Source organism: Misgurnus anguillicaudatus, chromosome 11 (assembly GCF_027580225.2).
Source record: "Misgurnus anguillicaudatus chromosome 11, ASM2758022v2, whole genome shotgun sequence".
Taxonomy (NCBI): domain Eukaryota; kingdom Metazoa; phylum Chordata; class Actinopteri; order Cypriniformes; family Cobitidae; genus Misgurnus; species Misgurnus anguillicaudatus.
Genome location: NC_073347.2, coordinates 18,261,227 through 18,279,827, shown reverse-complemented (window position 1 = coordinate 18,279,827; position 18,601 = coordinate 18,261,227). Strand labels below are relative to the sequence as shown.

General features: G+C 37.6%; 1 protein-coding gene across 4 annotated transcripts in view; it reads right to left on the bottom strand.

Annotated features, from left to right (window-relative positions):
* ndst2a (N-deacetylase/N-sulfotransferase (heparan glucosaminyl) 2a) overlaps nt 1-18,601 on the bottom strand; it is a 154,708-nt gene that overhangs the window by 94,796 nt on the left and 41,311 nt on the right. The window lies entirely within an intron of this gene.

Below are 18,601 nucleotides of genomic sequence, written 5' to 3'. Positions count from 1 at the left end.
AAAATGACTTTAGCTGGGTTTTCACAAAGGCTTAATCGAATACATTCCAATGTCAGTTTGCAGATTGTTTAAAAATACATTATGGATAACCAACCAGCATTTTTCCTAGGAGGTAGCAGGTGGTAACACAATTTTAGAGTAACACAATGTTACTTTCACTTAAAGAGTTGTGTTTGATTGTCTTGGTTAAACAATACAAGATGTCCAAATGGGCTGAAGAATAAGACATACAGCATGGGGAAGGAACAACAGGGATCGGGAGGCTTTAGGACTTTGACACTTAACCCCATGAGCTTTAGTGCTGTTCACCACCACATCACAATCCTGCATGCCAAACGTCAATCATCAGCCAACAAGCCAACCAACAATGTACATTAATAATACAATGCGACTGGCTTCATATGAATCATTCATACATGTAACACACATATTTATGCATGCAAAACTCATTTCAGATCGGTTTTATGTACATTACATGTTTAAAAAAGACAGAAAGAAGTATATACAAAATTAATGTACAAAATCTTGCCTGCTGTTTTTGAAGAATGAAAATTCATAAAAAAAATTATATATATATATATATAGATGGAAAATATATGAGCTCTTCCTCTTATATATATATATATATATATATATATATATATATATATATATATATATATATATATATATATATATATATATATATATATATATATATATATATATATATATATATATATATATATATATATATATTATATAAATTAATGCAATCATAAGAGGAAAAGCTCATGATCACAATTAGAGTCAAGATCTGTCAATTTAAAGATGAAGATGTTATGTCTGTGCTGAAGATGAGGAATGATATCTCACGTAAAGCCCGACTGATTTATAAATTGGTCAATTTTATTGGGCAATATGGGCCTGTTGCAGATATATCTGTATCGGCGTATATGCAGCAGATATGCCGATGATATGGTAGTTTTTGTTAGTTTTTGTTAAAAGAACATAATAAAATGCTTGTAAATGGTGTAAGTACTTGTACTTGCTAGGTTAGGTGTGCATTTTACAGAAAAATAATCAACACACGTGGAACATCTCAACCAATCAGAATTAAGCATTCAACAGGCCCGTGGTATAAACTGTAGCATATGTGTACTGTCCTTAGGGATGGGACGGCATGAAAATTTCATATCATGATTAAAGTGACCAAAGTCAATCACGTTTATCAATATTATCATGGTTTTGTTAAAATGAGATGGAAATGTTCAAAGAGAACTGAAACTGAAAACATTTGAACAAGTTTTATTTTTGAAAATCACAATTTAATATTTCATATTCCTGAAATTATTTCTGTGGTAAATAAATAAATAAATCTGTCTAATAATTTTACCGTGAATGAATACAATACATTATCCCTTAAATGCCGCCTTGTGCAAAAAACCATTTGCATGTGTGCGCCTGTGTCAAACTGATTCTGGCTGGACAGCATTTACAGCGAGTCTTCAAATCACGGTAATAAAACACGGTTGTAATGACAAGAAAATTTTAAACGATAATACTAACCGTGAGGACATTTTATCGTGGTTAATCGTGAAACCGGTAATCGGGCAATATATTGATATCTACCTTTTTTACTGCCTTATATCTGTATCGCCCCCCCCCCAAAAAACCCATACCAGTCGGGTTCTAGTCTCGCATTGTTAGACTCAGACTTAAATCTAAGCAACAGAAGCATCTTTCATTAAGACATAGGCAATCTTGTTTCTAACTTATGCTGTCTATGTGATATATCTGCCAATTAACAAACCAGTAGCAATGATAACAATTCTGCCTTACGGATTCTGCTCTGGATGGTGTTTCTAATCCTATTGTAAACCAGACTTACTCACTTGGAGATACAACAAAGACTGAAAGACAGACAGAAAGATGTTGTTTAAGACAGAGAAAGAAAAAAAGAGAGAAAAGGAGAGAGAGAGAGAGAGAGAGAGAGAGAGAGAGAGAGAGAGAGAGAAAAGAAGAGAGAGAGAGAGAGAAAAGAAGAGAGAGAGAGAGAGAGAAAAGAAGAGAGAGAGAGACAGAGAGAGAGAGAGAGAGAGAGAGAGAGAGAGAGAGAGAGAGAGAGAGAGAGAGAGAGAGAGAGAGAGAGAGAGAGAAAGAGAGAGAAAGCATTCTTCCAGCAAGTAAGGATTAATAATCTATTATAATGGGATTTTACCTGTGCAGCACTGTGCAGATAAGTTCCTCAAGACTGAACTCTTTTGTGTTTCTTTCAAAGCTCCCTCCATCTGACCATGTTTGGAAGAAACAGGTCAGAGGCATATATAATATTAGTATGCAATGCATGTGCTTGAGCAACAGTCCTACTGTACTTATTTACTCCATATTTACAAGGGGTTTCACAACAGCAACATCTGATAAGTGATATTTCACAATTCTTGAAACCAATTACTGCAGTTCAGATACAAGACCCTATACGTGCGTCTGACATGTTTTCTTGTAAATTAGCATTTTTAATCAGGCTCTCATGTTTAGGTTCAGTCAATTTACTTTAATTGCAATGAAAAGGTTATTAGTCAGTAATTAAAATGCCTTATCTTCTTCACAAATGTCACTTTTGTCATTTCAATGAAATTTAACACATTTGACCATTTTTAGTTGCAAAACCTTGTAATGCATGCAAGCTTTTGGTGCAAAAATTATTACTTTAAAAAAAATTTCTTTGGACAAAACAGTAAACAATTGTAAAATCACTTTATTTTATTTGCAAATAATTAAAGTTAGAATGTAAAAAAGAAAGAAACTGAACCACACATTAGGGCAGTGGTTCTCAAAGTCGATGTCGTTTAGAGGATTCTGCCAAAAAATCAACGTGGCATTTAGCAGATTCTGAGAACAACATGGTATTTCTGAATGGCACGAGGCCTGGATTAAGCGGATTTGAAGCAAAGGTATTTGATGAACATATATAATATATGCTGTAAACAGAGGTGACATTTAGCGGTTTAGCATCTGAGCTCCTTAAATACTGTACAAACAGTGTCAAAGTTTCCATAAATCCTGTTTCAAGTTAACAACTATTTTAAGAGAAGTATAAAATCTTGCAGAACAAATTAATAAGCAATCAAGCCAATACGTATTAACAAAACAAAGAAGTAAAAAAGCAGAGTCTTGCACGGGCCTAAAACCTACAGTTGCATAACGATTAATCGTGATTAATCTATTGCAGAATAAAAAAATTGTTTACATCGTATATGTGTATAATAACTTTGTATAAATAAATACACACACACGCATGTATATATGAAGAGTTTCGTTGCAAAACGAGATAACCACCGTTTTTTTTTTAATTGTATATATTAATTGTATATATTTGCAAAAATATTTCTATGTATTCATTCTTAAAGGCTGCTGACACTTTCAAGTACTCGAGTCCCACACTAAATTCTCACATTATGCTGGCAACTCCGGCTCATCTGTATCCTTCAATCCCCTACGGAGTTCATTTTAAATTAGAAAGACCCATTTCAAGAGTGTGCGGAGAAAAGTTAACAGAGGCCGAAAAGGGAAAACATATTTCACTATAAATAAAAGGAATCTTTTATTATGCAAGCACATTCACTCCTAATCAGAGCGTCTGAAGTTCATGGGGTGACATTTGCAAGCTGACAAGTGCAGGGCCGATCATGCTAATGCTACGAAGTAATTAATCTGCCCCCAATGAAACCCAAACCATTGAAAGGTCACTGACATACTCACTCTCCCTTTTATATCTCAAAACACAAACACGCACTCCCCCAAGTGCACAGCCACAATGTGAAGCCAAGTCCAAACACAGAGCATCAAAACAGCTAATTTATCTTCTAGTATGGAGCATTCTCTACCTTTGCATGTGTCTATGTGTGTGCATTTTTATCAACCGTGTTGTTGCTGTTTCGCTGCCGACAGCCAAGATACAAAAACTGACTTGACCCAAGCATCACACGAGGGAGGACGAGGGGGTGGGAGAGGACCGGTTTTCAGAGTTAATGCCGATGGAAATCTCTGCTGCTGGATCAATTTAGGCAGCACAAACCTGCAAAAGCCACTGATCCTTCACTGCTTATATAGCTCAAGCAAACTGCGTATGTGCACCACATCTAAAGGAATAAGTATTTTCCCATTACCCATTCCTGACTTGGTGTATTAAGAAAAACTACAATGTGCCAGGTTAATGATTTTTTAATGGAGACATTTTTTCAGATGCAATGACCTACACTACTTCTGCATGACATCCGATTGCCTCAATAACTGTGAATGAATTTAGCAATACAATATGGGATTTCTCCACTATTCAAAGAGCTTAAAAGATAGAAATTATGTTGCATGTGAAATGATGCAGATGAAAAGGTCAAGTTTACTTAAAATAAACTGAAAATAATGCAGAGTTGTGGGAGATGAGGTTGAGTAAGGCTGCGAAATAAGACTTATGAGGTGTCATGAAACATTTTGATAAAAAAAGTAAATGCAAAGTAAGAGTATCAAAATAAGAAACAGTTACAAACATCTCTTAATGTACTATTTTGCATATGATTTCAAATGACATCATACAAACCAATTTTGTTGTTTTTCCACATTTAAGGGGAAAATTTTCATTACCACAATGTGTCCATGACTGGACTTGGGTACTTTGACATGGAAATATTTATAATTAAAAAATCTTAAAAATAAAAGCTTCAGTGCATGTTATACTATAAACATTTACAGTAAAGAAACATGTGGTATTTGGTGATCATTGGTAAATATAGAGACAATAATAAGGAATATAAATGTGTCCAAGAAAAATTCTCTCATCCTCCGCAACAATTTTCAATTATTGTTTATGACCTTAAATAAAGTTTGAAGGGACAAAATTGACTGTGACACCAAAGATGGCTACCATGTAAGCAGTTCTTATTTTTTCTCTCCAGATAAAAGTTGAAATTGTGTTTGTCATAAAACCTAGACAACTTTTTAGTTCTCATTACCGAAACATGAGTTTGTAAATGCATATATTTAATGTAATATCATGTTGCAGTTATGATAATTTTTAATAATGATAATCTAAAAAAATTTAAATAATTCCATAGGAAATATTTATTTAATTCTCTAAAAATAAAGGTTATAGTAAGTTCAGACCTTAATCTTATATGTGCAAAAAAATGTTTTACTTCACTCGGAAAAACAATTAAATGTAGACATACTGACCGTGAACCACAGAGGAAGTAAAATGTTACGATATGCAATGGACACAGACAAATTATTATACAGTGTTTGCATAGAAGATTATACAGCTTTGAACTTCAAAGATACTCCACTAAGAAGAGACATCATCCTCCATTGCTCTGCTAAGAAGAGTCATATAATTACATGATGTCCATCAGAGTTGACTTAATTTGCCAACGTTGCTTTATCAATGATGTACGACACATTTTGAGATGGCAATATCCGACATGTCCACCTACATTGCGGACGCGAGGCCTGAAACCAATCTTAGAATTGGAATCTATACGCTTTTTCCTGGTTACACATTCGTGGGTCATATCCGTTCGGTGCCATGAGAGAAAAAAATCGTAAATGCAATGTAAATGCAACCTAAACAATGCCAATAATTTCTGCAGTTTGGCATTATAAATCAGCACCCACTTTCATTGTATGTAAATGAGCTGCTACGATATTCTGCCTCATCTCTTTGTTACACTAATAAGAAAATAATATTGGTTAAACTCACACAGAGCTGTTTATTTAAAATGTTCCTGAAAGCATCTGCAAGTTTATTGTCTCTATGTCTAAATTTGTAAAAAAGTACAAAATATTAACAAATAAGGAAAGAAAAACGGTCTCGACTCTAAATGAGCCCCTTTGTGCTTTCACAAATAAATGACTTGTACAAGTACGCTATTGCACTGATGAATAGGCACATTTGTGCAAAAGAAAGACCTCAGGCTTATATATCTGATAAGATGCGAAATCTCTGCAGTCCCACACTAATAACAAGAGAGAGATTTTTGAGTAATTGCCAGCCTTTATGTCTTTTACAGAATTGTGTCAGGACTGTGCCAACGATCTAGCGTAGATTAAGAAAGGCAAATGAGAGAGGCTTTGATATGAGATACCATGGTGGGCATATATCTGACTTGGGAATCAATAAAGCAGAAAAGATCTAGTGACTTATCTGGCCACCATAAGTCTATGACGTTGACTCAGGGCCATGGCTTTTAAATGAGCGTGGAGGAGTTATGAAAACAGCAGGGCTATTATTAAGTGGGTTTCTCCATCAGTTATTTCACATCTACAATTTAGTGCTATTAAATATATGTAAAAAAATGCACCCATAAGAAAGCCAGCAGCATGATTTGCCCATAAACTGGTATTACTGTGTAAAAGACCTTAAACATGTTTACAAACAGAAAAGTGGCACGTCCTAGTTAAAGTCATTTACTATTGCATACTTAAAGAACACATACAATGCATACAACATCCCTCCCTTTTGCAAAACAGGGAAGAAATAAATATGAAGCGTTACTTGGAAAGCGTACCGCAGGAGAAGTGCACACTCCTGCACTTTCTGACAAGAGTAAGACGGCGTGTAGGGCGAAGATTTATGGCGTGCACAACATCAGGACTAGTTGATAATTCTATTAGAGGCAGCACCATGGATTAATACACATTCTCCCTGGGCTCTCCATGTGAGGAAAACAGGGTAAAACAGTTAGTTCTTCCCAATAGATCGATAGAGGATATGCGGCAAGCTGACAAAACTACAACTCCAATTTCTAACAGTCTACATCAGACGAGATCTCCGAGGGTGACCCAAAGAAAAAACAGCAATGCAAGCCAAATAAAGAACAAAGAGGAACATGTATTTTTCTGTACAGTAGTGTTGTGCCGATAAATTAAAGTATTGTGTATCGACGATCGTCAGACATATTGCTAATAGCGGGATTTCATGATAATAGTTGGTGATAGTTATTATCATCATCATAGTTTCACATTAACATGCGCATTGCATGCTTTTCCTCGCATGAGAGGGTTTGTTGTCTTCACGTTGCGTGAGAGAGCTTGCAATGCGGACTCAATGAGCGCGTCTTGGACGCTCTGACCTGAATGCGACTCCTAGCACCTGAACTTGTAATACGCATGGCTCTGACATTACCTTGTACTAAAGAGGTTGTAAGGAGCGCAGAGGGTTAAAACCAGTGATTGTCTCCACTAAATGATGGACTAAATGATGCAGATGGATTAATGGCATCAGTTTTAAGAAGGTTGCGATCATGACAGCGTTTCATCAATAAAGTAAAAATAAACAAATAGATAAATGAGTAAACTACTGCCCCGCCCCCAGATTCTATCATGTATCGGCAATCTCACAGGCTGACGATAGTACAAACTCAAAATGGGGCATATATATATTTTGAAATATAAAAATGTAAACAAGGATCAAATATACGTTTCTTTACAAACGTGCGTGTTCATAGGTAGGGCTGTCGCAATGCTTAAATAATCGTCTCACCGCAATTGTTTGACCTCATCGTGATGATTTCAGCTCTTCAAGAAACACAAGGGGGAGCTGCAGCGCTTGTATAAACGAGACTGTATCAGATTACTTTTAAATATGTGTTATCTGTATTAAAATTTACTGCCAGGAAAATCTTAAAGGTAGGGTAACACATTTTGAAAAATGCTAACGGTAGCCGCCTAGCAATGAAATCACCATCCCACTCTCAAGTCAAATCGCCATCCAAAGTCACGCCCAGAGGTGGAAAAAGTAATACAATATTGTACTCAAGTAAAAGTAAAGTTGCTTGTCTAAAAATCTACTCAAGTAAAAGTAAAAAGTAAGTCATTTTAACTTTACTCAGAGTAAAAGTTACTTTTTTTTACAGCGGGAAGAGGTGGAGGATTCTAGTATAGTTCAAAAACGACAAGGGAATATACATCTCAAACTAGTTGTGTTTAATTGTAGGAACATCTTTACAATGAAAGTGCAATAACAAAAAGTTAATCAAATAAAAAGCTTTTTAAAGTAAGAAACATTTATGGAATTGTTTAATGATTTTTACATGTGAGTTATGCACTTTTGAAGGTGGTCAGCAGCTTCTAAATACAATCACTATAGTCAGGGGTTAAATTGGGATTTGTTATGTGGGGGGGCTCTGCGGGGAGGGTACTTTAAGGGGTAACATGTTTAATACTGATGACAGCAAAGCCACTGGTGTGTTTTAATGACATTCTTGAGCTCTGATAGGATTTGATAAGTTTCAACTTTAAATCTGTGCCAGAGATTGACTACAAATATTTTATAAAGAGTGTCTGAATTTTAAATTATGCAAATCTATGAGTTTGACACCCTATATCCATTTGTTGCACATGTCATTATGCCAAATTGATCAAACTTTAAATGAAGTAAAAGGAATCAACCTCCTTGAATAATTCTGTAAGATAGGCTACCCAAAAAGATTAAATGAACAAGAAAAGGTACAACACACAGTACTGTATCATCAACATGTCTAATAAATTAGCAATAGAGATTCCCTATGCTGGTCAGCAGCTAAAACAATCGTAAGGTTTGATTTGTGTAGTCAAAATACATAAATGTATTAAACTATACAATGAGTTATATGAAGTGTTATCCAATTAACACATTATTCCCTTTGCGTCAGTGCACACGCACCAGCGCAGCGAGTACACACGCACAAGCGCAGCGGGTACACTGGCACGAGCAGAGCGAGACCTTCAGCCTATGTGCCGGAGCTTAGCCCCGGATGGCCCCGGCCCAATTTAAACCCTGACTATAGTAAGGTTGTAATTAATGTATTGCTGGTAACATATTATTTTATTAAACTAATATATAGTTTAAGTGAGCATATAATGAGATGAGTGCCATGATGTCTATATACATTTGACACGTTTATTATCTTCTTACTTCCCTGACCTGGGGACCTGATGACCTTTATTCTCCTCTCTCGCTCTCTCTCTCGCTCGCTCTCTCTCTCGCTCGCTCTCTCTCGCTCGCTCTCTCGCTCTCGCTCTCTCGCTCTCGCTCTCTCGCTCTCTCGCTCTCTCGCTCTCTCGCTCTCTCGCTCTCTCGCTCTCTCGCTCTCTCGCTCTCTCGCTCTCTCGCTCTCTCGCTCTCTCGCTCTCGCTCTCTCGCTCTCTCGCTCTCTCTCTCTCGCTCTCTCTCGCGCTCTCTCTCGCGCTCTCTCTCTCTCTGCAATGTCTAATGACCTGTGCATTCTCGAGGACGTTTTGAAGTTGTGTTTGACTTGACGCGAAGCTGCTAGACCTTGGAAGATAATGCGCATGGTATTAAAAACGCGTCATGCAATTTCGTACTTAAGAGCATGAATCCTACCTTTCATAGAAATGAAACACTCGCTTCGCGTCAGTGGAAAGTGGTCGCTTAAATATGACCAGGGGTTTCTTTCATAAGATTTGAACTGAGGCGGGTCTGCATTAGCGCGCGCCTGTCTCGTCCGTCTCCATGGTTCTTTTTGCGCGTTCCCCCGGGCCCCGCCCATTTACATCCGTTGCGCGTCTTTATCACCTTGCTTTTTAAAATATTTTTTTACTCAGTAACGGATATGATTTAAAATGTAGCGTACAATACTTTAAATAAAACATACTTAAGTAAAAGTAAAAGTACAGATTTTAAAAACTACTCAAAAAAGTAAAAATACACAAAAAAAACTACTCAATTACAGTAACGTGAGTAAATGTAATTCGTTACTTTCCACCTCTGGTCACGCCTCTTTCAAAACACATGAACACGCACAGATCAGACGGTCACATCTCATGTCTCATTCACCAGTGAGAAAACTTTGCAGTACAAAGTCTAATAACACTTCCAAAATAACCAAACAACTGGTTTACATCAGAATTAGTTTAAGCACATGTTCGGTTGTGTAGACGTAGTAACTATATCGTTACGCTAATCCGTAAACGAACACAAATTTCATAAGCAACACAATGTTTCATCAAAGTAGAATATCTGAATCCATCTCAATACAAACATATCGCGTACATACCTTACCAAAATAAACAGTGCAACGACCCTTTCAGACTCTTTGCCTCCTGCAGCTGTTTCATCTCGTGGTAAAGCAGTAAAGTTACCGATGTTAATTTGGGTTTTTGCTCTTGCTGATCCAGGCAGTTTTTGCTGTTGTTGTTATAAAAGATATATTTCGTTGTGTGCCTCCTGTGTAGGTTGTCAATTCAGCAGAAAAGTTTGCTGTTCTCACTGTTTACAGGCAGGAGGTGAGCGCACGTGAACGCGCTGATGACGTATGATGTCTGCGTGGACTCGCTGCGCGGTTGGCATTCAAATTACGCTTACGTATGAGGGACAAAAATGGAAATGTCCGTTCGGACCGATATCTATGATTTGTTGAACATTTTTTGGTCCTACGCCTTTCACAGATGACATAAATTTCTACAAATACATTTAAACAACTTAACACAGTGATTGCTATCAGGATGTGAGGAGACTTTTAACCAGCATAACAAAAAATGTTTCAGGATAAAATCTGTTACCCTACCTTTAATAAATATTTAATTTAAATATCACAACGTGTAAAAAATATTTCATAAACAAAGAAAAAAATGTATGAGAATTAAATGTCAAAGCAATAAAACAGACAATTCGTCAAAGACCTAAAACAGACAATTAATCGTCACAATCGTCACTAGACAATTAACTGTCATCCACATTTCATAATTGTGACAGCTCTATTCATAGATGCCAATTTCTTTTTCTGCCAGTGGGTGCTCTTCACAACGTCAAGCAATGCTTAGACTACTTAACAATGGGAGAGACTCTGGAGCGCCCAAGCACTTTAAAAAGAAGGAGGAAAGCGCCATGGTCACATTTTTCATGTGTTTTAGACACGAAATGCAAATGTGAAGCCAATTTGGTGGGTGCTTATTAGGGTTATGTTTCCAGTCATGCCAAAAACGCATTCTGATGGTGTACTGGTAACACAGATTGATACTTTTCACAACCTTGACCAAGAGAGAATATCTAGCCTAATTGTTTCGCCCCAAAGCAAGCGGGTCATCATCACTGATTCAAGTCGCCTCCCCTTGCGTTCACACGAACCTGAAGACATCTCGATCGATGTGGGTAATTTTTCCCATTGCGGTTATTGATGCTAATATTGCGATGTGCGATTGCGATTATACTAAGTGGTATCATGAGTCAACTTGATGGGTTTTAAGGAAAATCCACATACAGTTTAGCTAAAATGTGTATTTGTAAAAGTAGAAATGTTTTCGTATTGCAACGTGATGTATCAACTGCTCAGTGTCAGTAATCCTAAATCCAAAATACCGCCATACAACAGACAGAGAGTTTTTTTTAGCTACCAGATCACTGTCAACCTCCTCTGCATCCATTTTCGCTCTGGTATAATTGACGACGCACACCACACACGTGCATGCCACACGTGCACTGCCTTTTTTGTTCGTTTTTCTTTCTTTTTTTAAACAGCAAGGAAAATCATCAAACGGTTATCAGAAAGTTTGTGTTAACAAGTCCACACATTTATTTATTTAATATAATTGCAACATTTTGCTGTCATATAATCGCACAGGCTGACATCGCGATTGCGATGCGATTAATTGTGCAGCACTATTTGTGACATGCACACCACCGTTGGTCGCACTTCACCACTGCAACCATGTGTAACAATACACAAGCATAAAATATTTAAAACAGCCTTTGGTCACCATATGTATTTTTTGGTGAGCAAACAAAATCTTATAGGTTTCACAGGGTGTGCAGTTCTGAAAGACCTATACTTTTACATAACAAACAAAAAGCTCACAGTAAAAAAAGCTGTGTTTTAAAACACAGGTATCAATGATCAAAAGAACAGGTTTTTCTCCTGCCCTCGGCAGACACTGACAGCACGCGATGATGGACAGTCAGAGAGACGTAACTCCTATAATCACCTTTTGAAGAGATAAAAAGGATTGTGGTTAAATGCACAATAGACTCTCCTAAACAAGCCAATGCAGTCCTGTAGGGAGGGATCGTCCAGATGCTGCACACGGTGGCTTGCCGGCCAAGAATTCACCGGAAGAGTGACTAATAAACACACGCAGCGAGCCAGAAAAATAATGTAATCAAATGGTTTAAATAACTAAACAAAAAGAAAATTTAATGTAAGAAAATGTAATCCCATAAAAAAGGCCCTTAACTGAATCTTGGCCTTAGTACAGTATCAGTATAGATTGCTGAGGAATGAACCGAGTCAGCCGACTTCCACACAAACACACACGACACTATTACTTTACAACTTACGTTACTGTCTAATGGAGATCAAGACAGGGAGAAGCACACAAGCACAAAGACTTCAAACTAAATTTACAGAAACACACAATGTCCTGGCATTTGCTCTAAAAGGGCTCAATTATTTTAGTATTTCAGAGGTGCTCCAGAAGAATAGAGTAGCATAATAAATGGCAATGAGGCGAAACTAATGTACCTCTCTCAGTCTGTAAACTCTCCAGCCTCGCTGAACAGAAACACATCTGATAGGTGGGGAGGATTTTTTTATGTTCCCCTTTCGTTTTGTCTCAGCACTCATATGCAGCAGCCTGTATCTTTGAGTTATCGTAGGGCAGTGGATTCACAGCCTGTTACTCTTCAACCACCCCCCACCCCTCCAATTGTTCCCGGTCTGTCTGCCACAGGAAATTACACTTCCACCTTCAGGCCACGCACAACCAGGCCAGGCCTGCTTGCACATGAAGACCAGAATCAGACAGCGGGAGAGAGGGAGACAAATGCAAGCTGACATGCTGTTAATTCACAAAGGAAGGAGAGTGGGTCAGGTCTGTTTACACCTGGCCTTAACATCAATCTCAGGTGATCACATGAAACACAAGCACTCAGCTGAGACACACCGCTATACATATGGCATCGGCATCTGACCACTGCTATTTACATTTTACAAATGATTCACTTGGATACTCTTGTTGGTGCTAGTTATCCAGAAATTAATTTGCTGCTGCATTAGTGTTTACATGACAAACACAATGTGGTCATATCCATTTCTGACTACTTCCAAATGAGGTTTGGGTAATCAGATTGCAGAATGTTTTGGATCCTATGAACACCTGCAGATGTTGTTTATTGTTGAAACAAGGTCTTAGTGAAGACCACAGCAAGTGAGCACTTGATCAGGAAATGAGCTCATATCTATAAGTCAGTGCAGAAAACAGTTATTAAAGGCTAAAAGCATTTACAACCTCTAAAGAAATAAGGTGAAACAAGACCGTTTAAGTATAATAGAAAGAGAAGAAATGTAATTAGGTTACGAAAAGATAACTAGACACTTCATGGTATCAGGGAAGATCTCACAATTATTCGAATTTAATAAAACTGAGGCTGTACACAGCAAAATCATCAGTGTAAAATGTACCAGGTCTGGTGGTACTCATATAAACACCAGCAGTGTACATTTTACACTGATGATTTTGCTGTGAATAAAAGAGAAGATACGAGGATGTAATGTTTTTAACTTTGCTGTCAATAGAGGGTATGCATTGACGTCACTTTCCACGTGACCACACTGGACCACACGTCCTGTTGAGTGGCAAACGTTCAACAAAATGGCTAGTTTTCATAGCGGCTGCTGCGAAAATGCCAGTAAAACTGACTATTATCAGCTTAAATTGAATTTAGTCGGACTTGATAACAGAGGTGGACAATACTTAGTTACATTATTACATTTTCCAAGCTTCTATCTGTGCTTTATTAGGGTGTTTGTCTTGGGAAAGATGTTACTTCACTACATTCTAAAGCATAGAATTTATTTAATACCCAATTACATTAAAATTGTGCACTTCAAATTGAGTAAAAGTATGTTAATGTACTTAAATATTAAATGTAAAACAAAAACTTGTATTTATGAAATGTAATAAAGTAAAAATTATGATAATATGCTTTGGAATGTATGTTTTCCAAAGAAAAACACGGATAAAATACAAATACTTGAAAAAAATACTTTTAAGTAGAAAGTAAAATACTTAAAGCAACACTATGTAGTTTCCATGTAAAAATGACTTACAGCTCCCCCATGTGGTTGAAAAGCATAGGGATGCACCGAATCCAGGATTCGGATTCGGATTCGGCCGAATACTGGGCTTTTTGACGGGGTTCGGGTTCGGCCGAATCCTAGATTTTTTTTTCCACCGAACCGAACCCTAGGCTTGCGCTACGCTGGTCGACGTCACGCGGCCGTTGATTACACACATCGGGTGCTGACGTGGAGATGAGCTTTTTCTTTCGGTGAGCCTTAGGGGCTGGACACACCAAAACTTTTAAACACGGCTGAAAACGCCTTGAGGACGTCAAATGCCAGCTGTTTTTCAGCCGAGCGCTTGGTCGCAGTGATGCTTCAGCTGTGAGCCGGTTGGTTGCTGTGGTAATGTCCCGCCCCTCCTCCACTGTAATTGGACGGCCGTGTGAAGACTGTGACATTGAAGAGCGGAGCTTCTAACTCAAAGTATAGTTTTCAGCGCGGAGCTGCTTGCTTATTGAAAAAACAATCGAGCGTGTCGCAACGCATCGCTTTTATTATGCATAGGCTTATGGTAATTGTCAAAATAGTTTTCCAACTTGTCATCCTGGCATAATGTACAGTTAAATAAAATGAAAAAATACACTGCTGTGGACGTTTTTTACTTCATTAATGTGCTTTACTGTGTTAATGGAATAAGGATGCGAGTAGGATTCGGTATTCGGTTTCGGCCGAATCTTAAACGGTGGATTCGGGATTCGGCAGAACCTAAAAAATCTGGATTCGGTGCATCCCTAGAAAAGCACAACAGTGCCTGGTATCAGACACTCTTCTGCAGGCAGGGGGAGGGGCGGGGCTGTGTGCTCTACCCTCCACCACCACTTTCAGAGTGTGCTAGTAGCAGCTAGGAGGCTGCTCAGGTTGCAGCAACAGTACAATTTGTCCAGTTAAAAGTTGTTCTATCACTGAAATAATTTTAGAGACATTATTTAAAGGTAAAAAACTACATAGTGTTGCTTTAAGTAGTGTCCACCTAGCAACTTGTCAACCCACCTGTGGTAAGTAGACGTTGACATAAACAATCTGTTTACTTCTCCTTTCGGTGTTTTTTGGCAGTCTATAAACCGGTAGCTCCGAATTCTTGTTAATCTGTTAGTACATTCTATCGCACAACATCTTTTTCCTATTTAGACGCGTTTTTTTCCCCGTGTATTTGTTGTTTTCACAATGTACACAAATTCTGCCTCCCTGTCTTTTGCCACTCAGTGGTCGTAAACACAGTCACTTTCGCCGAAGGTGATGTCACGTGCACACCTTCTATTCAGGGTTTTCCAAACGGGTGTATATGCGAAACCCCTTCTGGTTCTAGAGGGAATTGCAGGAGGTTTGTGAGTTGATGAAAAACATTTAATTAATTACTTTCAATTAAATCATGAGATGCAAAAATGTAAAAAATACAAAAATGTAAAAACACAGAAAATTACCTGATCATAACAATAACTGTTTAAAATAGTACTGACAAAAACTTAAAAATGGATAAAAAAAATAAAGAAAGACAAAGTTAAAATAATAAAAAATGCAAATGTGCCATTAAATTATTTAAATATTTAATTAAAATCTTAGGGGGTACTTCAAGTAAATAATTTAGGTAAAGAGGGTTTGACTGACACAACTGTTCAGATACACACACAGGTATGCTTAAATGCCTGTCTTGACGACATATATACTTAAGGAATAAACTACTGAATCAACTAAGGCTATGTCCACACGAAGCCGGTGCATCCCCTATCCGATAATTTTTTTTCCTTGCTCTAAAAAAATAATCCGTAAACACGAAACCACTGAAACCGACTGAAAGCGGTGTAGTATATATGCCGGACCAGTATGGGGCGCTGTAATTCTGCCACAGATATACACTATACACGGAGAAGAAGACTTTGAGCATACGCATAACCAACGTATGGTGTTGTCCATTATCGCTTGTTGGTAACCACAATTGCATAGAAGCAATAGATTTTGCTGTAATAAAGCTAGTAGGCTTTAGTAGCTTCTGTAGCACGAACACAATCATGTAGTCCGCCATTATTGTTGTTGCTGTTACGTGTGACGCTTCCGACACGTGATGTGATGACGTTTTCGCTTCACAAAATATACGGATTGGCTGTACAGACGAAACCGCAAGGTTGTCGGTTTCAGATTTATCCACTTTAGGACCCGGTTTCAAAAAATAGCGGATTCAGTCTCCCAAAACGCCGGATCCGTGTGGATGAAACGCCAATACGATAACAAATTTATACGTATACGGTGATACGCGTCTCTGTGTGGACAGCCCCTAAGTGTGCATATAATATGGTATTAATGTTATAGTTTCATGATAACATTTGCAGTCTTTTCAACAACATACACAATGAAGCAATGAAGGTAATTCAATTAAATACACTTATATAAATTCTAATTGTTTAGTTATTCAATATATTTATAGGATAGTTCATCCATTGATGTGCAAGATGAATAACTGAATAGTTCTGCTATTGTTGCAACGATTAAAACCATCAGAATATAATTTATTCAATTAAATGTTATAGTTTAAATATAGTTTATGGGTGCTTCCTGCTCTTTTTTTGTTATTATTAATATGATAGTTATATTAACATTTCTTTATTAAAAATGTTTCAAACCATTGACAGTTTTTGTCAGAGCCTGTGTCTTAACTTAAACATTAATTAGAATTTTACACCACACATATCGATCAACTCGATCTGTATCGACATCGGCCCTGAAAAACACATAACAGTCGACCTCTAGACTGACTGACCAATGAGAAAAGAGAGAAGTGAAAGAAGAAAAGAAACCATCTTAAAAAGGCACAAAATGACGGCAGCCGAGCGGAGCAATTGCCCAAGTCAAGTGTATGAATAAACATTTAAAATGTATAAAATACATGAATGACGCTTTAAGCCAAAAGGTCTTGGTTTCCAAATGGAATCTCATTACTTGGTTCTCTGGGCGGCATAAAAACTATTAACACAACAGCTGGATTTACACAGTGGGGAGAGACACCACGAGGGAGAGAGAGAGAGTGGGGGTCGAGGAAAAGAAAAGTGAGTTGAATTGACATGTCAGAGCAGCAGGGGGGAATGAGAATAGATGTGAGCATGGATGACAGGAGTGGAAGCGAGGGATGGCGCAGAACAGCCTGAGACACAATAACTTTAAACCTTTCACCTAATCCAAAACAAGACGAGCCACGACACATCAGGAAATGATCAGATCTCTATCGGCCTCTCCAGAGGATGTGTGTGAAAAACACTTTCGCTGACACCATTAGTCATGAGGGATGAACAAATGAAACGACATTCCTCTTTCACATGTATTTCAATGCTCACAGGAAACCGTCACATTTCCTGTGTTATAAATATGTGTTTTGTGTGAAATGTGTGAACTGATTTCAGTTATTATGTGGGATACAAAATGGTATTACAACAAACTCTCAAAGGTACCATAAATGTCAGTATAATAAACTGATAGACTATATCTAGATGTTAGACTATACTTCAGTTTTGGAAAGCCAGTTTTTCTGAGAAAGTGAAACTGTCCAGTGATTATTTAATCTGTTTTTCTTTAATTCAAAACAAATTAAGTCTGGGTTATAGTCTGTTTTTTATGTGTACGTGAAGGGTTGACTGCGGAGATCAAAATGCGATGCATCTCCTGGGCTACATACTACATGTCCTATATGCACATGCGTGACCTAGTACGCGTACAATGTACGCAGGGTTTTAAAAATCTGCTTCTGATGACAAAAATTGCATCATACGCGGAGCCTCTCATACGCGTAAAAGTGGACCATAGTTCGGCCTTTAGAGTACACAAGCTGTGTGTATGGTCCAGTATAATGCCTTGCTCCAGGAGGTCAAGACAGGGCGTACAGTCTCAGTAAATTTCCAGACTGCAAGCTTAGTGTAAACATATTCTTAATCAATAGGTTGCCACCACCCAAACCTCTTAGGAAAAGCAAAGGCCTTGATGAGATTTACTACCCAGCGGAAATGCTGTCTATAAGACACAGACAGAGTCCACTTTATAAACCTCCCTGTTTAATTTCTGGTCATGCTGAAGCCCTTATCTTTAACAACCAGTCAGCAACACAAGTGACATTGTCTTTTCCGATTGTGAAGTGAGCACGAAGTAGGAAAAAACAAACTAAGATACAAGCTTCTGTGCCAAGTTTAATCCTTTTTAGTGTTTATAACTGCACAGATTGAAAAAGCCTATCAGCATTACATGCAATCCTGCTTAGAATTATGGTCAATCTCATGTAAAGAAGGCTGTGAAAAATCAAATAAGCAATGGTTACAGAAAACATAAAAAAATCCAATGTTTCATTAAAGACCCATGTTGTGGGTCTGTTCATCGTAGTGAAGGTAGACAAAAAAGTGCTAGAAATCAATATCCTTTGCTGATATTTTCTCGTCATTGTGGAGAGTGCAGTTCATGGTTCCATAGCACCCTCACCTGTTTTTACTATTTGTTAAATATAGTTTTTAAACGTTTTTTTAAAATGTTACTTTTTT